This window comes from Mya arenaria, chromosome 3 (assembly GCF_026914265.1).
Source record: "Mya arenaria isolate MELC-2E11 chromosome 3, ASM2691426v1".
Taxonomy (NCBI): Eukaryota; Metazoa; Mollusca; class Bivalvia; order Myida; family Myidae; genus Mya; species Mya arenaria.
In genome coordinates this window covers 72,443,203-72,451,720 of record NC_069124.1, presented here as the reverse complement: position 1 = coordinate 72,451,720, position 8,518 = coordinate 72,443,203, and the positions used below count along the sequence as shown (strand labels likewise).

Sequence of the window (8,518 nt, the reverse complement as noted above, 5' to 3'; positions counted from 1 at the left end):
GGATATTGGTGGGAATGCACGAGGTTTTTATGCTGTGGTATATAAGAAGGTTAAAGGTGTGGTCGGTTAACCACTCGAGGTTTTTATGTGGCAGCGATAACATTCATTTATTTAGTCAACATTTCCCACACCACCGTTCTTTTTTGATGATATCTATACTTAAAAGTTGATATTTTTCTTGGACAATGTATATATTGTTTGTTGTTAATGTCATATTTCAGACAAATACGTGTAGGAGTCTCTTTCAATCAAATGCGAATGGCAAAAGTATATACGTATGTAGGTTTTTTCTAATATTTGTAGAGGACCAGATAAAATTGCTGAGGAAGATGACAAAATGTCGATACAGTTTAAACAAACCGTATACAACAAGTATCTCTGTCAATAGTTACATTAGTTTCGTTTCAGTTGAAGCAACAATTTCAACGTTGACATCAACTTTAGAGACGGAAACTATCGTGTCCAATTCTTATTTCTGTATTGTTTTAAACGAATGAAGTGGCCGCTGTCGTAATTCACGCCAAAAATGCCAGACAGTTCAAACCCCAAGGGACTTTGCATCCCATGATTTAGGACTTTGTTTGCGCCGTTAAACATTTCAAGCGTTATGTGTGCTTAACATAAACAGTTCAGTTTTATGTACATTATTTGTTTACGTGCATTAAATTTGATGTCGTTCTATATGTGATATTGAAAATACACCGCATATGTGCAATATTTGTTTAACATCGTTGCTTGGGCGTGGTTGGCACAGTTTTCCAGAGCTTTTTACATTTCATAATTGAGCCGAAGTTGTAACCCTGGTTTATACTATAGCTTAGCATCTGTGTGTGCAATTTGATTGCCGTAAAGCATAATGGTTTATATGTGAACAATTTGAATGCAATCTTGATTTTGAATATTTACTTTTGAAAATATTTTTTTGGTACAAATACATTGTGCTTAATGTGTATTTCTCAAACTGCATTTACCGTATTTAGTGACCATTTTTATAAATGTATTTGACATGAAATATTTAAGTTTCAATACTAGTTGATGCCATCGGCGATACTTGATTAGAAAAGAAGTGTTTTACACACAATCTTAGTGATTAAAATTAACAGTGTGTGTATACCACGTGATATTTACGTCATGAATGCTACGTTGGAAGGTAATATTTTGTTTCAAATGAAGACTTTAAACAAAGGTAACTTTAGTATTTATTCACCATTTTAAATGAATCATGGCGAGTATACGCCTCTTACATAATCACTCTTTCCGTGTTTTACTACAGTTTGGTTTAGAATTGAGTTTCTTCAAACACTACGACAAACCTTATAACAAAACCGCCGCCTGATGGAGGATTGCCAAAACATTTTTTTGATAAAAAAAAGGTTTGTCTAAGTGTTTAAAGCGGCATAGACTGCCCTTTGCTGCATTTAAATGGTGAAGAAAAAGAAATATTATCTTTGCTTTAAATCATCATTCGAAGCAAAATATTACTTTCTGACACTGCATTTCGTAATTTATCACGTGGTATATACACACACTGAGTAATTCGAGTTGGGTCTGAAACAAGGCTATTTCAGGTGAAATAGTGTTTGCACTATAGGTTGGGTGTTCTAAAAGTGACGTTTGCTGAGACTAAGTTGATTATCCATATTAAACTTGTATCGAAATGCTCCATATTAATTGATCGCAGACATCAACATCATCTAAGGCACCTTTAAATATGTTGAACGCTCCTGGTGAAGATTCACCGACCATGGGTAAAGAGTCCCACACAATTGTGCAAAGAACCTGGTATTACTTTATGATTGAAATACAGGTTTTCTCTATACACGCCGTGTAATCATTGGAGCCATAACATTTTGTTATGTGTTGAAAATGCTCCAACGCGTCTTCCGTTATAGTGCCAATGAGTAGAATATGGGTGTAAACAGTGAGTATGGTTTCTTATTTTTCATTTTTAGAGGTTAATACGAGTAAATAAAAAAAAATGGAGAATGTAGTTCCACATAGGAATGGCCACGAGTTGTTCTAAATGTAAAAGTTCTGAATAAAATTTAATATCTGATTGTCTAGAACTTGCATAACTTGCAAGACGTTAGTGTTGACAACGTAAACATCTGGATTTTCGTGAGAAAATCCCTCGTACTTTAAGTTTAAGCATTTTCTTTACATGTGTGTGGCTTTTTTATTGACAAAAGGTTGCCGCGTTACAAATTTTAGAACTTTATTTGTTATACTTGCTGCACTATGCTCGATTATTTTAACGTTGTGGTGCCAATGAATAGGTTGTGGTGCACATGAATAGTAATTTAGTAGGAAACGAATTGTGAAAAAACTGTAGCAATTTCATAACAGAAAATTAACAATTAACTGAATTAATATCATTTTCGATCTTTTTAAAGCATGACCTACTACCAAACTGCTTCGCGGACTTTAAGGTTCATTTGGTGTCTAATAAATTAATACTTGATAGCAAATGGTCTTCGTAATTCTAATTCTGTATTTCAAGGTAATATAAGGCAAAAATCTAACGATTGTGTACTAAATTACTATTCATGAGCACCACAACCTATTCATTGGCACCACAACGTTCAGAAAATCGAGCATAGGGCAGCAAGTATAACAAATAAAGTTCTAAAATTTGTAACGCGTCAACCTTTTGTCAATAAAAAGCCACACACATGTAAAGAAAATGCTTAAACCTAAGGTACGAGAACAATTCTCACAAAAATCCAGATTTTAACGTTGTCAACATTAACGTCTAGCAAGTTATGCAAGTTCTAAACGATCAGATATTAAATTTTATTCAGAACTTTTACATTTAGAACAACTCGTGGCCATTCCTATGTGGAACTACATTCTCCATTTTTTTTTAATTTACTCGAATAAACCTCTAAAAATGAAAAATAAGAAACCATACTCACTGTTTACATCCATATTCCACTCATTGGCACTATAACGGAAGACGCGTTGGAGCATTTTCAACACATAACAAAATGTTATGGCTCCAATGATTACACGTCGTGCTATCATAACACAGAGAAAGCCTTAAACAATCATGAAAGTTAATTCAGATGTACAGTGATTTACTGATTATTGCATCAGGAGAATATCAAACATAACGTTTTGTTTTTGGCAACAATTCCAAATATTTGACTTCATATCATCCAATGTCTTTATTACCGAAATCTCAAAAATAGCTGACTTCTTAATCGCTTTGACAGTTAATGATGCCAATCATACAGCTGGAAGGTAATATATCATTGACAGGGTCATTGAAACGCGCGCCTGCCTCTTCCATAATGTGAAGGAAAAAATCAGAAAACGGCAACATTTAAACATAAACTGATAATTATACCAATAAAAAAGCGCAAAGCTGAATGCCACATAGCTAAACCTTAGGGTTACTGTTGCACTATAAACAGAAAAGTGTTATATAGTTCCAATGCAAGAATATTTAGTCTTAACGAATAAATTCATTAAATCCTCGATCGTTGTGAATTGACAAAAACAATTACAAAACAGTGTTTTGTAGGAAATACTTGAACAGAAAGGTTTCTTACCAAATTACGAAAGAAACATGTTTTTTTAATGGAGAAATATCAAGTGAATTTTTGTTAGAAAACAAAAACGTATTTTTTTTTTCTATTTTATCTAAATAACCAACAACACGTTTGTTAACAATTTCCATTTGTCTGCAAAACTCGATTTGTTTGCAAATTGATGTATGGTCTGGTTAGCATACTGGTTAGATTACAGGCCTGGGCGCACGTCAGTTTTGTTTGTGGTCACCAAACAAGACAAGTGGGTTTTCTCCATGTACTTTGGTTTCTCCCACAACACAAGCCCATACTCTCGCGTAACATCGTGTTAATGAGAGTGACTTAGTTGAAGATATAATAACTTCCTTCACAACCATGGTAAAATATGTAATATTAAAGGGACTGTACACCAGATTGGCATCAAAAAAAGTTCTTTTCTGTAACGAATCTCAGGACAAATATTTAATTAAAATGTTTACTCTTTGATATCATAATTGTATTTTTTTACCATAATGAAAAAAAAAATCGAGTCAGAGCTCGATTCGAACCGGTGTCGCCAAAATTGTATCCACTGTGCTATGAAGGCTTACTCTAAATGGTTGGACTATTCAAGCTATATACCTAACTAAGTAATATCACGTGATAACATCGACAAGCCAATCACGCATAAGGAATGAGTTCTACTAGGTATACATACCTAGTGATCTTTTTTAATGGAAAAATACGAAAAAACTGCGAAAATAAATTAATTGTAAACTATGTGGTACTTCATTTAATAAGTTTCAATGCATTGTACACATCGATACCAGTTTGTATCAGTTTTCGACATTTTTTTTTTCGTTATTTCATCATACTGAGTGCAGCCCCTTTAAACAACTAAATCATAAATGTAGATAGACCATTCATATGTCATTTAAGGGTTCAAAGTGAACGCACAGTGAGTTTGTCCAATTGCACGGAGACAACATGGGCAGTTGAGTGTATGGTAGATTCTCCTGTATTAAGAATAACGTTTTAGTGTTTTGTGTAATGGCTCATGCAAACTGTTCACACTTTGAACATTTCTTTGTTAGATTATTTGTTTACTAGATTTCTCAAGTTAATTAGATTTTATTTCGAAAAACGCGACTTTAAAATCTTCACAATGTGTTAAACATATTGTAATTGGTTTATGATCAGAAAGGCACAGTCCCAAGGTTTTTTTTTGTCATGCCGCGATATACGGCGAGATAGAACTCTACAAAACTCGTCGCGGATGTCCAACGTTGTCTGAGAAAAGTTTTATCAAGAGTTTGTATGAGTGGTCTGCGAATTTGCTGAAATAGAAAGATGTTAACGAATAATGAATGGATTCGAGTCGTATCATAACGGGAAAGTCGATCGTCGTCACGAAATAGCTTTATCAAATTTCCATTTCCACAAACGGTATACACACCCGTTATCGCTGGTGACGTCTTATTTGAAGTTTTATGTTAAAGCAGCGTTCGGTATCACCAGCAACGTGGCGGAAAAGACAGTAGGGTAATCCGAACAGGCACGCCTTCCTTCATTCGAAGACAACATGACGACATTAAATTGGAACGACCGCATAACTTTAGTTGATTTATTTTTTAATCTTAAAGTTTCATATTTCCTAGCCAAGTCAAACGGGTATGATATGTTGTCATGGTCCGCGTCATATATCAATGACAGTAAGAAACACTCTTTTTTAAAGAAACATCGCATGTATTTAAGACCGTCTGTAAGGAATTACTATAACTACAACGTTTTAAGTAATCATTAGCGTTTGATGTTCACACATGTCTTTAATTAATGATATAACGTTTTGGCGAAAAACCTTTTGCTTCATTATAAGTATTATGTAAGTAATTGAATTGGAGGTACAGAACATATGATCTGCAGTCAAATGCCGTACCACCGAGCTATATCGTATTTCACATCGCTGACTGTATTTCTTACACTATCAATAACATATGTCGCCATACCTGATTGAGATAAGACCTAATGCAGCTGGTTCTTATTTACAAATATGTGGACATTAGAGACACGTATAAGGGGATATAGCTCAGTGGTAGAGCATTCGACTGCAGATCGAGAGGTCCCCGGTTCGAACCCGGGTGTCCCCTTGAGTAACTTTTTATGACGATTGAATGGACACCTTCGTACATGTAAATTACAGATGAATACGAAATTGACGCATCTAGATTAAGTTGTAAAGCTATTCAGAGTTTTTCCTAGAACAAAACTAACATAAGCAAGAGTTAGACGTTTGGTTATAACACAATGATGTATCAAAATATTTTCTATTATTAAATATTGTATTGTACAATAAAATGTATAGCCTACATTTACTTACAAAAGAAGTATGTGCATTTTATCCGCTTTGTTTCAGCACACACAAACAAGTTTAGACTCAAAGGGGGAGAATACCTTGTAGAAGCCTTATTAGCCCGAGTACAAGGCGATAATCTCATTAAAGCAATTTTAATGAGGATATAGTTTGTTTGTGGTGTCTGTATTTGTGTAGGTGATGTTTATATGTTTGTGTATGTAGTTTTCTGTCGTTTGGGCCCTTACCTTGGGCCCCTAAAAAGTGTTTGTTTTTTAAAGTTCGACTACTGGGCTTGTCCCTGTAGTTTTCATTTCATGATTAATGACAACTGTCAAAATGAACAATTCACTGTTATCAAAGCCAAGTTTTGTACAAATACTGAAATTTCGTATATAATGTGTTCAATCATTTTACGGACAAATAGTGCCGATGTTGAATTGAGCATATCTTGGAATAGGGTGCTTGTTCTACAGTATATATACCATACCAAACATATGTAAATTCGTACAAATCTGCAGTTATTCGAAACATATTGTGAAAAATCTTGCGCATATTTTGTACGTCGAATAAGTATTGAAGATGATTCGTATTAATGTCGAGTAAGTATTAAGGGAGTTTCGTAGTAATGTCAAACATGAATCAATGAAGTTTTGTAGTAATAACAAACATTTATCAATGGAGTTTCGTAGTAATGTCAAACATGTATCAATGAAGTTTCGTAGAAATGTCAAACATGTATCAATGAAGTTTCGTAGTAATGTCAAACATGTATCAATGAAGTTTCGTTTTAATGTAAAAAAGTATCAAGGGCATTTCTTAGTAATGCCAAACAAGTGTCAAAGGAATTTCGTACTAATGTCGAACAAGCATTTTATGAGTTTCATACTTATGCCGAATATATTCGTACAAGGTTGATGAAATATCGTATCTTTAATAGAGGTTAAAAATACGGTCAAGTCAAAGCACAATCGCTTAAGAAGTATATGACATATGGGGATATAGCTCAGTGGTAGAGCATTCGACTGCAGATCGAGAGGTCCCCGGTTCGAACCCGGGTGTCCCCTCATCGTTTTAACGAAATTCCAGCATGGAAACACGTCAAATAATTAAAGACAAATAACAAATTATCAGTCAATGTTTTAGCAATGTGCAGCCATCTTTTAGCATCGCCGGAGACAGTTTTGCCTGGTTGATGGACTGTGGCAATACAAGTAATGAATGTGGAGTCGGTTGCTGTGATTTGATTTCTTTCCCTCCCATACATTGAGCAACATTTAAAATTTTCTAAATGTTATTGAGAGTTTATGCTGCACTCTCACAGATTGAACGTTTTGACAACTTTTTTATGTTTTGTCTCGGAACGAGCCAACTTTTGCGAAAATTCATGGAAACCAGTTATATAAGACTGCTGACAAAAAAAAGATCGCTGATTTATATATTTAAGTTCAAAAGTTGATGTTTTATGCATTTTTCTTAAACAGTAAAGGTTTAAGCCATAAAACAATGTAATTTTCGAACGGAAATATGAAAATCTCCGATCTGATTTTTTGTCAGCAATCATATATCATTGGTTTGCAGATATTTACGCAAACTTTGCTCTTTCCAAGACAAAAAATAAAAAAGTTGTAAAATTGGTAAATCTGTAAAAGTGCAGCTTTAAAACTTATACTTGCAATTCATGTGTATACGGGGATAAGGCAGAAACTCTTTATATTTGAATAGAAAATATAGTGTTTAAGTATGTGCAATTATTACATTCAACTTGCAGAAAGAAACTATGTATCTTTGTAAAATGATTTCTTAAAATGAAATTAAACCTACTAAATGTCAATATTTAATTACATTTATAAGCCATGTTCGTATTTGTAATGTGTATTTATTAATGTTTGTTATTGTAATTGCTTATACAACTTGACAAATTGTAATATAAAATGTTTTCTACTACATATTCGTATTTTGTAATGTGTTTAATTTTTTTGTTCATCATTGTCATTGCTCTTACGCGTTGCATACATTGTAATATAAAACGTATGTGTAATGACGATGTTCTATGTGCACGTCTATAAATTGTCTGCCTGTCTGTCATGAAGACGAGGGATTCATGTTACAGTGACAAAATGAATTGCGGGATTGATGTCATTACCGGGGTATGAACGCAATTGGGCTGGTCAAAGTGTGTCGAGTCCGAAAAACTCCACGCGTACTTTGATCAACCCAATTGCGTTCATATCTCCGATGTTGACATTAAACCCGCAATTCATTAATTATATTTACACCAATAGTTCATAATTTCATACAAGAATTGTTAAAAAAATACTTTTTCATTAAAAAAAATCAGTAATCCTTTCTCACCCATTCTGTAAATAGAACGACCCGACTGTAACCGGAAAAAGTTAATCAAATAACATCACAATAACGCGGGAAAAGACCAACCACTTTAAATCACTTTTAAACGTAAAATTGAAACACTTATGGCAACAAGCCATTTAACATATCATAAATAAGCACTTTCTACAATTTTGAAATTTTACGGGTCCTGCTGACACAATACAAACAATAACAATATCATTACTTTTCATGTATATTTATATGCGATGAATTGCGATCCGAACAATTCCGAAGATGTTGCGTTCATCGGATGATAACAGCAATT

General features: G+C 33.8%; 2 non-coding genes across 2 annotated transcripts; both read left to right on the top strand.

The window, feature by feature from the left end:
* Positions 1-5,587: 5,587 nt before the first annotated feature.
* Positions 5,588-5,659, top strand: Trnac-gca (transfer RNA cysteine (anticodon GCA)). The gene has a single exon. It is a non-coding gene; the product is annotated as a tRNA-Cys (tRNA).
* A 1,198-nt stretch (positions 5,660-6,857) lies between these two features.
* Trnac-gca (transfer RNA cysteine (anticodon GCA)) lies at positions 6,858-6,929 on the top strand. The gene has a single exon. It is a non-coding gene; the product is annotated as a tRNA-Cys (tRNA).
* Positions 6,930-8,518: the final 1,589 nt, after the last annotated feature.